The sequence below is a fragment of the Arvicanthis niloticus genome, chromosome 8 (genome assembly GCF_011762505.2).
Source record: "Arvicanthis niloticus isolate mArvNil1 chromosome 8, mArvNil1.pat.X, whole genome shotgun sequence".
NCBI lineage: Eukaryota > Metazoa > Chordata > Mammalia > Rodentia > Muridae > Arvicanthis > Arvicanthis niloticus.
In genome coordinates, this window is record NC_047665.1 from 3,103,801 (window position 1) to 3,123,197 (window position 19,397).

Here is a 19,397-nt window from a genome sequence, read left to right on the forward strand (position 1 = left end):
AGAATTTTATTAACCATAGAGGGCTTAAATTCTCAGGATGTAGAAAGTACATCTAAAAACGTGGTCATGTCTTAATATCCCTTATGACTCTGGATTGAATAGATATGACTCCTGATGTCTCCATGAACTTCTGTATTTGGAAGAGGCCTCAGATTCTAAAACACTTGATACTAAATTGTGTGCTGAATAGCAAGAGTGAAAATGAATGATTAAAAAAAATCATAGAACCTTCGTAGGGTACCTTAAATTGTTCAGAAGATCCCCAGAGTGAATTGTCCTTTGCTGTTGCAAGTGTGTAACCACATAAGTGGTCATAGGCCCCAATTTTTACTGAAAGGGTATTAAATTGCAATCATTATGAAGACAAAGTATTCAGACTCTGTTGTCCTCACAACATGGAGAATTTGTATTTATGCTATACTGAGACTACTTCTCTTGGCCTCTAAACACCTGCAGCAAAAAGTCCGCATGGTCTGCTTGTCCACAAGTTTAGTTAGAAAGAAATATCATCAATTGCATACTTTTCACAGAAGTTTAAGGACAGAGAGAGTAATATGAGAAGAAAGCATAAAAATGAACAGACTGTACCATGGGAAGAGTGGTGTAGGAAAGAATATTTAACCATAGCAATGGGGTTGTGGATTTAGCTCAGTGGTAGAGCACTTGCCTAGCAAGTGCAAGGCCCTGGGTTTGGTCCTCAACTCTGAAAAAAAAACAAAATAGCCATAGAAATGAACACCTTTAGTTACACATTGAGTGTGGCATAGATTGATTTCAAACTGAGTAAGTGCTTTACATGAAGTCTTTTTTATTATAATCATTTATGTATTTTTCCCTAAAGATTGGTGAAGAATTGGGAATATAGTTATTACTTTTCAGACTCAAAGGGGGGGATCATGAGGAAACACTAGATTGTCCATGGTTTCCCCAGATTTGTGTACAGGAAAAGAGAAATGTGTGTCTCCTGTTTGGAAGCAGATATAACAGTATTATAAGTACATCTTACTGACTGGATAATTTAAAAAATTACTTGCTGTCTCTGTAGACCCACTGAATATGGAGATGTGTACAATTCACTTTTTAGATAATTTTTTAGTTTCTGAATATTTTGTACATTTATACAATGTATACTAACAATCCATTACACACTATTAGCCACAAAATTATCTTGCTAAAGAACTCATGTCCCATTATATTGTCGTTAATGGCCCACAAACCAGTTGTCTGTGCTTAAATGATCACATGTGGGGACACACACTGAGGCACAAAGAAACTGCTAACAGTCATCTTCTGTATAAGTTTCACCATGCTTCCTAGTCATCAAAGTATCATTTAAAATTATTAGACTATTTACATTGATGATTGAGTTAGTATTGATTTGAGGAAAACTGTACTTTCTTTTTTGGTTTGGGTAGATGTAGGTAAAAGACACTGTCAATAGGAGAAAATGCTAAATAGAAATTGGGAAAACAGCTTCACCCAACCTACATGTGACAGAGGTATAATGTCCAAAACATTAAAACTGAAAAGGTTAGACATCAACAATGCAAATAACCTCAAAAATGTGGTACAGAACTAAACAGTGAATTCTCAACAGAGGAATGTCAAATGACTGGGAAGCACATAGAGTACTGTCCAACATACTCATACAAGAAATGCAAATCAAAATGGACCTGAGATGGCTTCTTAAACACACCAGAATAGCTAAGATCAAAGATTCAAGCCACAGGACATGCTGGCTAGGATTTGGAGCAAGGGGAACAATCCTCCATTAGAGTGAAAGTACAAACAGGCACAACTGTGAGAATAATCTGGCAATTTCTCAAAAATTGGAAATAGTTCTACATAAAGACCCAGCTATGAACTCCTGGGCATATACCTACTATATATGCTCTATTATACCACTGTAACATGTTGTTCACTATGTTCATAACAGCATCGTTCATGATTGCCAGAAGCTTTTCACTGTATCTTAGAAATTATACATAATATATGGGTAAGAAAGATCTGTTCCACTGTTGTTACTCTCCTTGCTTTGGTCTGTGTGAGAAGCAATGATGGAGCAATCTATATATTGAGTCAAATAAGAAATGAAAATTGTACTAACATATATTTGGGCATTTTGATGCTGTAATTGGAAAGAAGTTAAGTAAAAGCCATTTGGTTTAATTTAGAAACCATTCTATGTGACTAATAATAGTGTAGTGCATATAAGATAGAAGTTTGCCATCAGCAGATCCTAGGAAGAACTAGGGATCAAACATGAAACCCAAGCAGGCAGGCCATCAGGCACCACAGACATGAACATACCAAGAATCTATCTATGAACTTGTAATGAGATGAGCCCAAATTTGTGTTGATATGCTAGTGAACCAGTCCCTGTTTTCAAGTTCTGATAGTGCAAAGATAATGTCTACTAAAATGATAAGAAATATTGGAACTATGTAAAGAGCTTGGATGATCACGAGGAAATGTTCCTAAGACATGAACATTCTAACTTCTCTGTGTTGATATCCATCAGCAAGAGGACTTAAGACTCTCTGCGCAGCCCCATCTCAAGTGACAGTTAAGCTTGTGTCACTGTTATTGGGCCAAGATAGGGCAACTTGTCATGCAAAACTATAGGCCTAATGTCACAAGAACCTTCTAGACTCCATTACTACCATCCTCCCAAACGTCCACAAAAGAAGCACTTCATACAAGACATGGTTCCAGCCAGAAAGCTTTGAATTTTCTCCAGTGGAACCCTACAGCAACATTTTAGGACAACAAATCTTCTCCACTAGGAGATATTTCTTCATAACATTTATATTAGTATGGTAACATAAGAAATGTTTGTGTGACTGAATGGGTTACATTGGCAGGAAAATCTTGTGGGGATATTCAAATGGCATAGCTCCTTACAGCCTAACACTGTGCACTGCACAATAAGGATGGGGTCAAATTTGTTCCTTAGCCTTGGTGCCAATATGGAGCCTGTTTGCCCTTACCCTTAAAACAGAAAAGCCTAGGTGCATGAGGGATTTAAAACAACAGTGAAGCATCCAAGGCTTTAAGTGTCTATTAAGCCAAGATATGATTTTAGAATATGGAGGATGTTCCTTTTGTCTTATTTGTTAACAAATATTCTATTGAGGGTGTATTTCTGTTTTGTAATATTTTCCATGAAACGGAAAATGACAGAGAAAGAGAATATAGGTCTTCATGTATTTCAGAGTGCTGGTATGTAGATATGACACAGACAATGTGGACTGTTTGGGCCCAAGGCTTCTATTCCCATTGACTAGCTCTTTCCTGCTGATTGTATCTATCTCTTAGTTCCCAAAGAGTACCTGACCCAAGGTCCAGAATCATTTTAACTGGGACACAGAATGGTGGAAGTTCATCAGTAGATCTAGCTACACTTGAGTTAATTATAAATTCCTGATGCAAACCCACTCAAGGATCTGTATGTATCCAAATATTTTCCCCGAAAACTCACATATTCTGCCAAAGAAAGTCTTATTGATGTACCTTAGAGTTTGAAGAATGGGTCTATATAATTGAGTGGAAGCAAATTAAAGCAGATATACCTCAGTTTTATTCATGAGTTTCTTTAAACTTTAAAGGTATTAAGAAATAGATTGATCTACCAAAATTTCCAAGACTGTACCAACCTTTTTCTATCTGCAGAGTTGCACAAAACATAGATTTATACACTGAAGTTTCTCATTCATTTCATCTTAACCTCCTGGACTGAGTGCTCAATTCTACTTTAGGTAATAGAGCCTGGTTGTGATTCAGATGTGGAGAGAAAAAGGGAAGTCATCTTTCTTTCTACTGTTTCAGGTTCTAGTTTCCATATGAGAAAAATTAATATTTAAAAATTGAGAAACTTCATTAAAGAAATTGCAGAAAGCAGTACTGAAGACACAAATACCCAATCATCATGTAATTAACATATACTTAAGCAATAGCCAACATTATACTGTTTATTTGGGGGGCTGCATACAAAAATCTCTAGATAAAAGCAGAAGAAACCTTGGTTATATTTAGAGTCATGATTTTAGGCAAGGACTATTTATTTTATCAATAGTCACAAAGGCTAGTATGTTGGAAGCCATTTTTTGTTTTGTGTCAACTCAGTGGGAGTGACCTGGAACCTACTCTTTTTGAACATATGCTTTATAAAGTAAAAGTTCATGCACTCACATTCTTCATAGACTTGCTGTTTTCTGTTCTTCCCAAATATCTCCTCTTGTTTGTCACGTGGGTTCTGCCATCACTGAGTTGTATGCTCTTCTGCCAAGAATTACTAGATCCCATCCTTACATTGACTCCAGTATTACATTTAAAATTTCTTTGCTAGATATGGGAACTTTAATCAGGTTTACATGGACCAGTAACACAGAAAAGACTCTGTCTCTTTCACAGATAATCAGCATGTTTTCCTTATGTCTGTATTCAGAGAGGCCATTAGAGATCTGAAGGAAAATAGTGAGTACAACTGATGAAGAATGTGTTGTTGAGCATTATCTTGTTGAAAATTATTTCAAGTTTGAACAAGACACACTAGCTTGCTTCTGTGCCTGAGTCTTGTAAGGAAAATGGTTTCTCTGTGCTCTGTGCACCTCTGACAGCATTATTCTCATGTTTACTACTACTAAACATCAGAACACTACCCATGATGATGGCACTGTATTGGGTACTTCACAGCATAAACACCTTCATACAAATAAGAAACAAAGAATTCTCATTGTTATGAACCTACTCAAGTCACACTTACCAGAATAAACTGAGCAATACTCTAAAGAATACATGAAATCCTGAATGAATATATACTGTAAATACAAACATTGTCATGATAAATTCCCCAGTCCCTCAAACCCACAGGAATGGTAAAGACTTCGTTCAGTATAGAAAATATGTTTGGACAACGTTACCTTGTTCTAAGAAGTCATGCTAATGAATGATTAACCTCTATGTAAAACCTCTATAAAAGCAAAAATTATCAACCACACCTCCCTGCTCCCTGATATTTAGAGCCTGTGAGTGCTCCACTACAGTAATCATTTTTCTCTCATTTGTACAAAATACATATACTGAGTCTGGGTTGAGTAGCATGTGATAATCATCATAGTGAATACAGGCTATCTTATCACAGATTTTCTGTATGTGTACTTGTCATTACTTTAGTTTCTGTTATTTCTTTATTTCTAGTCACTCAAGCCAGGTTTCTAGGACTCACCACTGCTGGACAACAGAATTGATATCATAAATTTTCAACCCACCCATCTCAAAAATATTAACAGAACTGTTCTTGTCAAAAGGAAATGCAGGGACAAAGAGTGGAATAGAGACTCAAGGAAATTGTATTCAGAGACTGCAAAACATAGAAATCTATCCCACCTGCAGACACCAAACACAGACATGATCCTAAGAAGTGATTGCTGAGAGGAGCCTGTTATAGCTGTCTGCTGAGTGGCTGTGCCAGAACCTGACCAATACAAAGGCAGATGTTTGCAGCCAACCAATGGACTGAGCATGTGGTCCCCAATGGAGGAGTTAGAGAAAGGACTTAAGAAGCTGAATTTGTTTGCAACCCCATAGGAAGAACAACAATATCAACCAACCAGACCCTCAGATCTCCCAGGGACTAAACCACCAACCAAAGTATGCACATGGATGGACCCATGGCTCCAGCAATATATGTAGCAGAAGATGGCATTGTCTGGTATCAATAGAAGGAGAAGCTCTTGGTCCTGTGAAGGCTCCATTTCCAAGTGTAAGGAAATGTCAGGGCAATGAGCTGGGATTTGGTGGGTGGAATGGGGAGCATTCTTACAGAAGCAAGGGGAGGGTGATGGAAGACAGGGTTTATGGTTCTGGAGGGGAAACCAGGAAATGGAATAACATTTGAAATGTAGATCCATAAATATCCAATAAAAAGGTGAAAAGAAAACAGGGTGGTAGTCTTAGAAAACAGGCATGATGGTCCACATGGAGGTTCACAGAGCTATGAACAATAGAACTTATAAAAAGCCAGAAATACACATGGCATTAAAGAAAATTTTAAAAATTAAAAACAACCTTCTTCAACAAATAATGCTTGTCAAATTCTGGCTGCATGTATAAGACTCCAAAGAGATCCATACTCATCACCCTGTATAAAATACAACTCCCAATTAATCAAATAAACATAAAATCAGATCCATTGAATCTGATAGAAGACAAACTGGGGAAGACTCATGAACATATTGACACAGAAGAAGTCTTGTTGAACAGAACACGGCACTAGCACTATGACCATCAATTAATACATGAAACTGAGAAACATCGTGACAAAGGATGCCAACATTCAGCCAAAGCAGCAGTCTACAAAAGGTCAAAAGATGTTTACCTGCTACCCATTCAGTAGAGGACTAATATCCAAAATATATAAGGAATTCAAAAACCTATATATCAAGAAAACAACCCAATTTAATAATGTGGCACAGATATAAACAGAGAACTTTTCAATGATAAAATTAATATTATTAAAATGTAAAATGTGGACCCAGTAGGTCTGCACCCTTGTGGAAACTGTATCCTGAGACATCCCAGAGAGGCCAGTGTCCTCAGAGAGGCAGGTAAGGTCAGTCGCGCACCGCCCTACACACCAGAGCTACAGCTGGGAGTAGGAAGCTCTCAGGACACCCCCCCCCCCAGGTACCCAAACCTCGCCCCTATGGAATTTCACTCTCCTTTCTCCCCTCTCCGGATCCTGGTGGCAAGAGCAGACACCCAGCAGGTCTGCACCCTTGTGGAAACCGTATCCTGAGACATCCCAGAGAGGCCAGTGTCCTCAGAGTGGCAGGCACCCAGCAGGTCTGTACCCTTGTAGAAACCGTATCCTGAAACATCCTAGAGGAGCCATGGAACCCAGAGCAGCAGACACCATATCCTGAGATATTCTAGAGGAACCACTGCACTCAAAGCAGCGAACACCTAGCTGGTCTGCTCTCACAAAGACATCTTACCCTGAGACATCCTAGAGGAGACACTGCACTCAGGGCAGTGCTAGAGCTCACGATCACAGGATCACAGAGACATATGAACCCTGAGGAGTTCTGACACAAGCAAGATAACTGGAAAGACAGTCTCCAGTCAGAACCAGTGAGTGATGGTAGGAGTTAACCAAATGGCAAAAGGCAAACGCAAGAATGTAAACAATAGAAACCAAAGTTACTTGGCATCACCAGAACCCAGTTCTCCCACCATAGCAAGCCCTGCATACCACATCACACCGGAAAAGCAGGATAAAAAATTAAAATCACTTCTCATGATGATGTTAGAGGACTTTGAGAAGGTCATAAATAACACTCTCAAAGAATATGAGGAGAACACAGGTAAATGTGGGGATCTGACAGAAGGCAGCTATCAATCTTGCAGCCATCTTGAGCCATATACCCTGATAAGAGACTTGATTACAATAGCCTACAACAGCTGAGCACACTCTGATAACATCTTGCTTTAGATACCCAGGATTTTCTCTTGGGTGTGTGAGACTTAAAGGTGTGTGACTTAAGGGCGTGACTTAGAGATCAGATTTAGAGACAAGACCCAAGGGCATGATTTAAAGGCATGACTAAAAGGCGTGGCTTAGAAGTGAGACATATAAAAGGCGAGAGGCAGACAGAAGAAATTAGTAGACATTAGACACTTGGAGGAGTACAACTTGGAGTTAGTTATTAGACATTAGGCACTTGGAACTTGGAGGGAGAACTAGGAATTAGACATTAGGCACTTAGCACTTGGAAGAAGAAACTTGGAACTTGGAGGCACTAGGGACTAGGAACTAGGGACTAGGAACTCAAGACATGGGACTTGGACTAGGAAGAGAGATTGAAGAATAAATGAGATTGAATCATACTCTGTCTGGTCTCCATTCTTCACGTCCATCCTCACTCTCTCTTTCTTGCTGAACCCTGACCCTGGGTATTCATCCCATGTGCAGTCACCAAAAATAGACACTGATATGGATGACAGGAAGTGCATGCTGACAGCAGCCTGATATGTCTGTCTCCTTAGAGGTCCCCCAGAGTCTGACATACCCAGATGCAGATACTCACAGCTAACCATTGATCTGATCAAGGGTTCCCAATGGAGAAGTTAGAGAGAAGACTGAAGGAACAGAAAGGGTTGGTGGCCCCATGAGGAGAGCAATGGTGCCAACCAACCAGAGCTCCCCAGGGTCTAAACCACCAGCCTAGGAGCACATAGGGAGGAACCCATGACTCCAGCTGTATATGTAGGGGAGGATGGCCTTGTTGGACATAGGTGGGAGAGGAGATCTTTGGTCCCATGTAGGCTGAACACTGAGTGGGGGGAGGGGGAATCTGAGGGTAGGGAGGTGGGAGTGAAGGGTAGGTGGGGATACACCCTCATAGAAGCAGGAGGAGGGGGTGGAATAAGGGGTTCCTGGGTGGTAGGGGGAATGGGGTAAGGGGATAAAATTTGAAATGTAAATATAATATCCAATTAAAAGGGAAAGAAAGAAAAGTTGTTAGAACCAACATCTTTAATAAAATGTCAACCCTGTAAAAAAATTATCTTGATACTAAGATTTGTTTTGAGAATTGTATATTGCAGAATACACAGACTTGGTCTATCTACTTATCAAGCAAGCTGAGTATACCTGATCAAACCTCTGATGTCCTGGAATTCTATCTGGATGAAGTAAAGACACAGTGCCAGAGGCTTATCAATTTACTCTTCCTCCATCCCTCTTCTAATATCTCAATGCCCATAATCAGCTTGAAGAAGTTAATGAAGAGTCAGCACCCCTATTCCCTGGACTTGGTTAATATTGGGCTGTCTTTCTAGGGAAAAGTAGTGGTTTTGTTGGAACAGGGAGGATTAGCTAAGATTTATTTCATAGCAATAACCTATTAATGAAGTTATAATTTCTTAAATGGTACAAAATTTACGTTGATTTCAAATTTAAGGTTTTCATTGGTACGAGTTTCTTATTGATATAAAAGTGAGATGAATATTGTTATTCTCATAGGCATTGTGCCTGTATAACACATTAGGAATACAAGGCTTAAACCCAGTCCTTCTTTAACATTTTTAACTGATTTGAGTCAGTTAGCCTGTGAGTTAAGGGACTATAGCAAATTCATGGCTTGGAGTTTATTCTTAGGGAGCTTTCTATATTATATTTAGAAATAGCTGAGAGGAGTTAACAGACAACAGTCCATATTACCTTACATGGATAGTTGGTTTTCAAAACCTCAGAAGTCCACAGAATTGACATTACAAACATTTCTGTATTAATATTCATTTTGATTAGAGACCTGTCTGCTCCTGAAAGCTTCCTGTCTTGGATTCTAAGAAGAACCTGGGCATTTTTGGAGTCACTCCAGTTGTGGTGAGACAGCCACTAGCCAAGAATTGTCTCTTTCCATCTACAGACAAATTACTGTCCAGAAAAGGACACACTTGCAGAATAGTCGACTATTTGTATCTGCCTAGACAGAGTAATCAGCCATTAATAATTCTGCATCACTAAGGTCTGTCAGATGATCCTGGGCCAGAAGGCTGAAGATCAGATGCTCCAATGTTTTGTAGTATAGTGAGTGTCCAGGTGTTCAGCGGTCTCTATAAATTGACTAAATTTTAAAAGCTATGCTTTGTGCTTTCCATAATTTCAGTTAACTGAGTCATTCTGGAATTCTGACAGGGTTGAAAACTTATAGTCTCATAGCCACTTCTGGCTATTTACTTTGAGAGAACAGATTTGAGTGGATGGTTTTCAGCTGTCATTCATTCTAAAGCCAAGAAAAAAGCCAGGTTCAGAACTAAGTGTTTTAGTTAGGAGAGATGACAGATGTTCTGCTTAGTCAACAAAATGATGGGCTGGGTATTAGAACTATCTTGTACCTCACTTGTACAAATTGGCATAATTATGCTCTAATTGTATTTTGAGAGAAAAGTTTTATTTTATCAGGAAGGGTGATAATATGTAGGAGGAGCTAATGTGGGAGGAGTATGGAGAGGAAGAGAAGGAGTAAGGAGAGGAGGAGAACAAGGAGAGGAGAAGCTAGGTGATGAGAGAGAGAAAGAGAGAAAAAGAGGGGGGAGACATGGAGGCAGATGTTCACATGTCTTCACCAGTCAAAGATAGTTGATATATCTAGGTTGAGTATTGGGTTACAATTCTGATTGAGCAAACTTATAAAGCCCTTGATTAACATTTTTAAAAAATTGTATAAAAGCAAAAAGGAGAACGGGGCATGGGATAGGAGTTTTCCAGGGAGGGGAAATGGGGAAAGGAAATGGCATCTGAAATGTAAATAAAATATCCAAAAAATGTAAAATGTGCAGCAACCTTAGATATTAAAAAATGAAAATCAACATTACTCTAAGATTTTATTTTACACCTGTCAGCATAGATTAGATCAGAAAAACAAGTGACACCTCATGCAGGTGAAGATGTTAAGAAAAGGGAGCAGTCATCCATTAATGATGGGACTGCAAACTTGTATAACCATCTTGAAAATTGTTATAGAAATTCTTTAGGAAGACTGAAATCAGCAGTACTATTGTTGGACACATAAACAAAGGACATGTCAGCCTACCACAAAGACATTTGCTCAATTATTGACGTTATTAGGCTATTCATAATATCTAGAACCAATATACCCATTCAACCAAGGAAAGGATAAAGAAAATGTGGTACATTTTAACAAAATAGTATGATTTTATTGCTAAAAAAAAAGGAAATGATAAAATGTATAGGAAAATAGATGAAGGTAGAAAAAAATCATTCTTATTCACCTATCCCAGACATAGAAAAACAAATTACACACACACAGGCACACGCACACGCACACGTGCACACACACACATACATTGCCTAAATGTTCATGACCTTTTATTACAGCAGTGGATACCCTAAGATGAGTTGTTATCAGAACAATGGAGTACTACTCTGGCCATGGGGCTTTGGGGAATATTTTGGAAGAATTTAGAAATGTTGATAGGTTAGTGAGATCTTTTGTATGAGCTCAGGTAATGAAAATGTTGAGAGGGGTGCAGACAATAGTATAGCCACTGAAGTTTCAGAGCAAAGCAAACAACCTTTTAGGCATTTGGGGAGAAAAATCCATGGTATCTGGTCAGCTGGAGCTGCTGAATTGATTGTGATTAAGAAGAGACCAAAACTACTGAAGTAAAACCTTTGCTTAGCTGGAATAGTGGATACTGATCACCTGGGGCTAAAAAAATCAGTCATGATTAACAAGAGACCAGCATAATTGAGGTGACTTCTTCTAGGAAGTGTTTCCACAGAGTCACCACACAGAAGCTGGGCTCCATAAGCAGCCAAGGTTGTACTTCTTCCGGACAGCCAAACTTGCTAATGTAAGAATCACCCAGGTGCTAATGGTTTTGAAGGCATGAAAAGGTCAGGGAAAACAGCTGAGGGCAGGCATTGTGGGTCAGGGCTGGAGTCCCTAAAAAAGCCTCCAAGAAGCTAGTGATGACTCTTCACCTGAGTCACAGCCACAAACCACAGCAGTTTTGAAAATTCCAAAATTTCCAATTTGGAAATACTATGGGATGACCACCAAGCACAATACCAGGCTATGAATGGCTCTGTCCAAGAAGACAAGGTGTGTGTGCTGAAGAAATCAGAATATGAGAAGTCACCCAAGACCCTAAAAGGATGCCAAAAGATATCTGGACATAGAGTCATTTTCATTTAAGGAGTTCAGGTTGCTTTAAGATTGACTATACCCTGGTTCTTCCCTCTTGAAATAGAAAGTATTTAATTTATTTTTATTTTATAACAGATCATACATTAGAGAATTTGAATATTTTTACAAAAATATTTTAAGAGACTAAATTTTAAGCACTTCATTTTTTAAGAAAAATTTAGGAATTTTAAATTTTAGAATGGTAATATTAATGTGTGAAATGGGAAAGAAAAGAAAGGAAAGGTTATAGCTTACTAGTGATGTATTTGTCAAGATGGGAAATGGTCAGCTGTACCAGCTGGTTTTCTGTCAATTTGACAATACCTGGAATAATGTGAAAGGATGGAGCCTCAATTGAGAAAATGTGTTCAAAAGACCCAGTTGTAGGGCATTTCTTAATTAGTAGTTGATGGGGTAGGATCAAACTCAATGTGGTTAGCTAATTCTGTCCTTGAGCCAGTGTTCTTGAACTTTTTAAGAAAATAGGCTGAGCAAGCTGTGATGAGCAAGCTAGTAAGTAACATTCCTCCATTGCATCTGCTTCCGCTCCTGCCTCCTGGTCCCTGACCTGTTTGACTTCCTCTTCTGATGTCCTTTAATAAAGAACTGTGATTTGGAAGCATAAGCTGAATAACCCCTTGCCTCCTAAAGTTTCCTTGGTCTTGGTGTTTCATCACAGCAATAGTATCAGGAAGACAAAACATTTGGGACATCAGGGGTTGAAAAGTAATGACCTAAAATAAAACCCTTCTCTCTATCTTTGGTTTTTTATCATTTAAATGTACTTGGTTCAGTCACACCTATATTTTCACTACAGTCTAGATTTGGATCACTGTAAAAGAGTTGCATCAGGAAAATATGCCCCTTTTCAGCAGATTTTGCTTTCCTGCAGATTTGTGCTTGACAGTACATTGAACAGGATATGAGCAATAAAATGATAAGAAGAACATTGCACTCATATGTAGCATGAATGATCAGTATGAATCAAAATATCAGGCCTGAGGACAAAGTAGAGGATTTAGACCATCAGTGAAAAACAAAGATATTTTTAAAAAACCATATAAACCAACAAAACAAACAAAAGGAATATGTATAACTTTGGGAGACAGTGAAAACACAATATCTATGAATCCTAAGCATAGAAGCAGAAGAAGAATCCAAGGTAAATGGTATAGACTGGATTCTCACTAGAATCAAAGAATCAACTTCCCCAAATTCCTAAACTAAGAAGATACACCCATTCAGATCCAAGAAGCAAGCAGAAGAATAAAAGGACACAAGAAAGGAAACATTACACATCATTTTATAGTTAAAACATCAAATTCACAAAACAAAAAAAAGTATTGAAAGCTACCAGAAAAAAGCCACAAATCACAAAGACAAACCTATCAGAGTAACAGGTAACTTCTCAGTGAAAAGTTCACAAGACAGAAGGGCTTAAGCAATGTTTTCTAAGTACTAAGAAACTGCAAATGTCAATGCAGATTATCTTACCCAGAAAATTATCTGACAGAGTTTAAGTACAGTGAAAAATTTTACATAATACAAGCTATCAGAATTATCATTGCCAAACCAGCTATGATGGCTAATATTAGTTGTCAACTGAACATACAGGAGAAAGTGAAATACATTTGAAATTACTTCCATCAGATTAGCCTGTGGCCATGCCTTTTGGATATTTTTCAGACTGTTAACTGACATAGAGGTGCCCAGGTCACTGGGGCAAAACCATCCCACAAAGGTGGCCCTGGGCTCTACAGTAACTTGACTGAGCATGAATGTGACATAATGTCAGTATTTGGCATTTGGACATAGCTATTAATTCAGACCCATGCCTTGAGTTCCAAGTCTTGGCATCCCTCAATGATGACCTGTGAATTGTAAAATAAGCCCTTTTACTCCAAATATTTCTTTTGTCCATGATATCTATCCTATTGATAGAAACCAAAGTAGGAAAAAAAAGTATTAGGAAAATTGGGTGTTGCTATGTTAGACCAGATTGTGTTGCTTGGGGTAGGATTGTGGTGGTATTTGGAAGGATGGGCTATAGAGGCCCTTGTGTACTCTGAACTTCTTATGGTTTTCAATGTTTTCTGTAGATTAGGGGGAAGTCTAGAGGTAACAGAAGATGTTGCCCATTGTTATAAGCCTCATAGCTTTTGTCTGTATGCAAAACAATGAGTGAAAAAACGATAAAGAAATAGGAAGGCTGTGTCCAGGAAGAAGCACACATTGCCTTAACATAAGGCTGAGTATTCTGGTTCCATAAGTATAAGGAACATATCATAAATCCATCTGGGTTAACTTAAAACATATCCTGTGACTAGAAATTATGTAGTTCATGTGAGATAGAAGTTTGTCAGCAGGCAGCTCAGGGAGAACTAGGTCTCAGAAGCAAGATCCAGGCAAGCCAACAAACTGCTCAGATATGATCCTAGCCCATGATATATCTTTGAGATGCTAATGATATAATTCTAAGGTTGTGCTCCTTTGCTAGTAAACCAATCAAAGGGTGTGAGTTTAAATAGTGCAAAGCTACTCCCCAAGGAAAAGATTATGCCATAATAGCAACAACAAAATGAAACTATTGAGCTAGTCTGTGAGATCACACTACTGAGACCCCATGACAAGAAATCTCTACCCTGTATAATGATACTCATCTGCAAAATTAGTAGAATCTGGTGTGTGACCACTGTACTTTCAGCACTGCTGCTGGACCCACACAGCCTGCCTGGCAGTCCTGAGACCCACTGGAACTCCATCAATAACATCCTTTCAGCCAGCCATAAATAAAGGACTTTCACAGCAGATGGAGATCAGGCTTGAAGTATAGAACTATGCAGAAGCCTCTCTGTTCAAATGTTCCCTCTTGGTGAGATTTGTTTAACATTTACATTAATATGATATTTTACTGAATGTTAGTATGAATAAAGTATCCTAAAACCTAGCAGATTTCACCCCATATTCCCAAGCACTCTATAATAAACATTGGGTCATTTTGGTACTGGAGCATCACCTTGGTATCAAGAATATCTTTTTAGTCCTTACAGGTAAATTGCCTCCTTCTGGTCAGGGAGTCAGAGGAGCAGTGAGGCATCAAAGGCCGTGAGGTGCCAATGACTCCTGGTATTGGCTATAGAATGTGGAGAACATTACTTATGACTTACAAATAAATATTATATTGCATCTCTCTGCTGTGTAATTTTTCTTTGCATGGATTTCAAGTGGCAAAGGACATGGCAATAAGGAAGATATAGAAGTAAAATTGTGTAAAAAAAAAGGTAGAGACAGAGAAGGAGGAACTATGTTCTCCTTATGTCCATGTGAAGGCACTTGGGTAGATGTGGCTCAGGAGGAATGTTTTGTCCTAAGGCTTTTCCTGTTGACTAGCTCTTTCCTGCTGATTGTGTCTATCTCTTGGTACTCAGAGATTATCTGACCCAAAGTCCAGAATCATTGCTCTATAGAACACAGAGTGACAGTTCATCTGTTAAACTTTCCAAGCTAGAGTTCACTGTAATTGCCAGATTCAAAATCACTCAGATGTCTCCATGTATTGTGACCATTTTCCTCCTACAGCTAAATTATCCTAGTAAAAGAGTATCTTAGTATCTGTGGGAGTTTGAATAATAGATCTATACATTTGTAAGGGTAGAGAGGAGATGCCTCTATGGATCAGCAAGGAAACTCAGATTACAATGTAAATTCAGCATTCTATGTTTGGCCACATATATGAGATGTATGTGAAAAACTTCTAGTGCAGAATAGGAGATCATTCCTGTTATGCCATCCTCAGAGTTTTCAGTTCTTTATTTATCATTCCTCTTTTTCAAATTATTTTATTTGCCCTCCAGCCATTACCCTACCTACTGGTCCCCTTCTCACAGTTCCACACAAGATCCCCCCTCTCTATTGCCTGTGAGAGGGTGCTTCCCACACCCGGCAACAAGGCATCTCCCTTCCCTGGTGCATCAAGTCCCTCAAGGATTCAGTGCATCTTCTCCTACTGAGGCCAGAGCAGGCAGTCCTCTGCAATATGTGTGCCCATGGCCATAACCTAGATTATGTATTCTGCTTGGTTGGTGGCTCAGTCTCTGGGAGCTCCCATGGGGGCCAAATTTGTTGACACTGCTAATGTCAACTATGGAGTTGCCCTCCCCTTCAACTTCTTCACTACTTCCCCTAATCCAACCATAAGATCAGGTCCATGGTTGACTGTATCTCCTTTTGTTTCAATCATTCTGCTGTTAGGGTTTCTCTGAGGACAGCCAGGTTAGGCTCCTGCCTGTAAGCACATTATAGCACAGTAATCATATCAGACCTTGATGTCTCCCCATGAGATGGATCCTAAGTTGGGACCAAGGAGATCACTGGACCTCCTTTCCCTTAGTCTCTTCTCCATTTTTGCCACTGCAGTTCTATTACACAGTAACAATTGTGGATCAAATATTTTGACTTTGGTTTGGTAACCCTTCTCCAACTGAGGACCTGTCCATCTACAGGTGGCAGACACTTTGAGTTCCCTCTCCCTACTGTTGGTCCCTTTGGTACCTGAGCCCTCTCCTCACTGTTGATCCCTTTGGTACCTGAGAGTCTCTCACCTCCCAAGTCTCTGGTAGTTTCTAGAAGGTCCCCCTCCCCAGATGGTACCCTAGAAACTACATATTCCCATTAATTCTTCTAGCCCTCTGGGAATCCCTCCTGCCCTTTTCCACATACCTGATCAATTTCTACTTTCTTGCACCCTCTCCTCTTTCACACCCAAATCACCCCCTGTGTCCCATGATAACTTTGTTCCCCCTTCTAAGTGTGACTGAAGCATCTGCATTTGGACCTTTCTGCTTGTTTAACTTCCTATGACCTGTAGGTTGTATCCTATGTATTCTGTACATTTTGGCTAATATTCACTTATCCACGGGAAGACGCCATGCATGTCCTTTTGGGTCTTGGTTACTTCACTCAGGATGACATTTTCTAGGTCCATCCATTTGCCAATAAAATTTATGATGTCCTCCTTTTTAATAGCTGAACAGTATTCCACTCTGTGACACTTTTTCTTTATCCATTCTTCAGTAGAGGAACATCTGGATTGTTTCCAGTTTCTGGTTATTACTAATAAAGATGTTATAGCAGGCGACCTGCTATAGACAGGCAAGACCCCCAGCAGAAGAATGAGGACACCAATATAACCGCAAAACTTTTGAACCAAACTTTGTCCTGTCTAAATAAAATGAGGGACAAAGATGTAGCAAAGACTGAATGAATGCCCAACCAATAACCAGCCCAACATGAAAACCAACCCACATACAAAGACCAATTCCTCAAAGTATTAAGGAAACACAAACTGTACATACAAACTGTAGCCTAGCATAACTGTCCTCTGAGAGGTCCAATCTTGCCCTGCCTGAAACAGATGCAGATACTTACATAAAAACACCCAACAGAACTTGGGTATTTTATGGAGAGTTGAGGAAAGATTGAAAGCCCTGACTGGGATAGGAATCCCATGTAAAGGATAGCAGAATCTACTAACCTAGACCCCTGGGAGCTCTCATAGACTGAGCTGCCAACTAAAGAGAATACATAGGCTGGCCCCCAGCACATATGTAGCAGATGTGCAGCTCAGTCTCCCTGACTACCTTGTTTTTCCTCAGTGAGAGAGGATGCACCTAATCTGGCAAAGACTTTATGTGCTAGTGGGGAAGGGCACAAGAATACCCAGGGAAGACCCAAAACCCTGTCACAGCTGAAAAAGAAGGGACATGGGGAAGGGATTCTGCAGGGTGGACTTGGAAGGAGAGCAGCATTTGAGATGTAAATAAATAAATAAATATTAAATGTCCATTGTTAAAAGTTTCTAATACTCATGGCAATCTCTTAACTATAGCCCCTCTAAAATCAAACTTATAAGGCAGATTACATACTTATAACATACAATAGCCCAGAGTATGCGTTGCCATTCCAAGAGAAAGAAAAGAAAGCATATCATAGTGAAGAAGTATTGGACCAAAACAAGGATGAAAACCAGCACAGCAAACTCCAAATTCTGTATCAACATGTCTGATATCAAAGTGTTTTTAAATCTATAACTCCTTTAAGCATTGTTGACTCTAACACCTCCCCTCTCCTCTCCTCTCCTCTCCTCTCCTCTCCTCTCCTCTCCTCTCCTCTCCTCTCCTCTCCTCTCCTCTCTCCTCCTCCTCCTCCTCCTCCTCCTCCTCCTCCTCCTCCTCCTCCTCTTCTTCTTCTTCTTCTTCCTCTCTCTCTCTCTCTCTCTCTCTCTCTCTCTCTCTCTCTCTCTCTCCCTCTCTCTCTCTCTCTCTCTCAGAGCTGGTCCATGACCTGTTAGAAGCTCTCCTCCTCAGCCATCTCATAACACTGACATCTCCAACATCTTGGAGTTTCTAAAGAATCTAGACATAACCTTCACAGCTTCACACAATGGTCTGATTTGGCTTACATGCAGGGGCACCTGTGACACATACTTTGCATCAGCAGACTTTCTTAGGCACAGAAGGAGCTTCCTTAACACTATTCTTGTATGGTTAACTCTACAGAAAAACAACCATGTAGACAAAGCTGCCAACTTCTTCTGCTTTCTGGGATGGAACATGTCCCCTTCATTCAAATACATTTTAATCAGCTTTCTGAATTTTGATGGTTTCTTTTACTGGCTAACCTTTCCTTTCATTCCTTTTCACAAGTTGGAAGGTAGTTGAATGTTGCTTTTCCCTGAGGACACAACTGCCTTTAGTCCATGATCTTTAAACGTGTCTCCTTGAGTCGTAGATTTAGCCCCATTACAATTACAGATGTCCCTTTCCTCCTTATGACTCAATACTTAATGCATAGAATATGGAGAAATCTTATTATCAACTGGAAGCTTCCTTCCTAGTGGATACTGTTCATGGTGCTATTCATGGTTTCTAATACTTACTGATATAGACCTAATACCTGACACTGTTAACAAGACAACTCAAGACAAGAATTAATAATCACAGGGGAAAATCTATTACTATTATTCTGGTATAGAACATAACAACAACAGACTTCTTACGGCATATTACTATATGCATATAAATGAATTTCTCAGCCATCATTAGAGAAACTTCTTCATGCAGTAGATGGCAATTAACACAGATGCCTACACCTGTATAATATGAAGAGCCATGGATACTTGAAATGCTTATATGAATGGGATGTCCGACAGGCTAGGAGATCTGTGAAGATGAGAGGGTGGTAAAATTATAAATGTGAGAGGTGATAGGTGACATACAAAATTATTTCCAACACAGTATACAACAGATACACATGTGAAATCGCAGAGAATGTTGCACCATGCATAAGACAGAGACAGCTCAAGTCACATAAAATCCCCAAAATGAGGCAGATGGGTATGTGCAAAAAGTCCCAAAACTAGTCAAAATGTTATTTATACATGCTAGCTTCATGGAGATGGAGAGCCATAGTTCTGCAGTGGAGTGAGACAAGATGTATCACAGTCTACAACAGGCTGCATGCTCAGCAGTGGTTATTCAACATCAATAGATTCCACGGTTTTAGTGGCCTTTTCTTTCTCTTTTTAGTAACTGAGAGAAAAAACATGATATAGTATTGGTAGTGAGAAACAGAGCATCTTGGAGGAGTTAAGAGAATAGAAAAGGTGTGGCAAAAAAT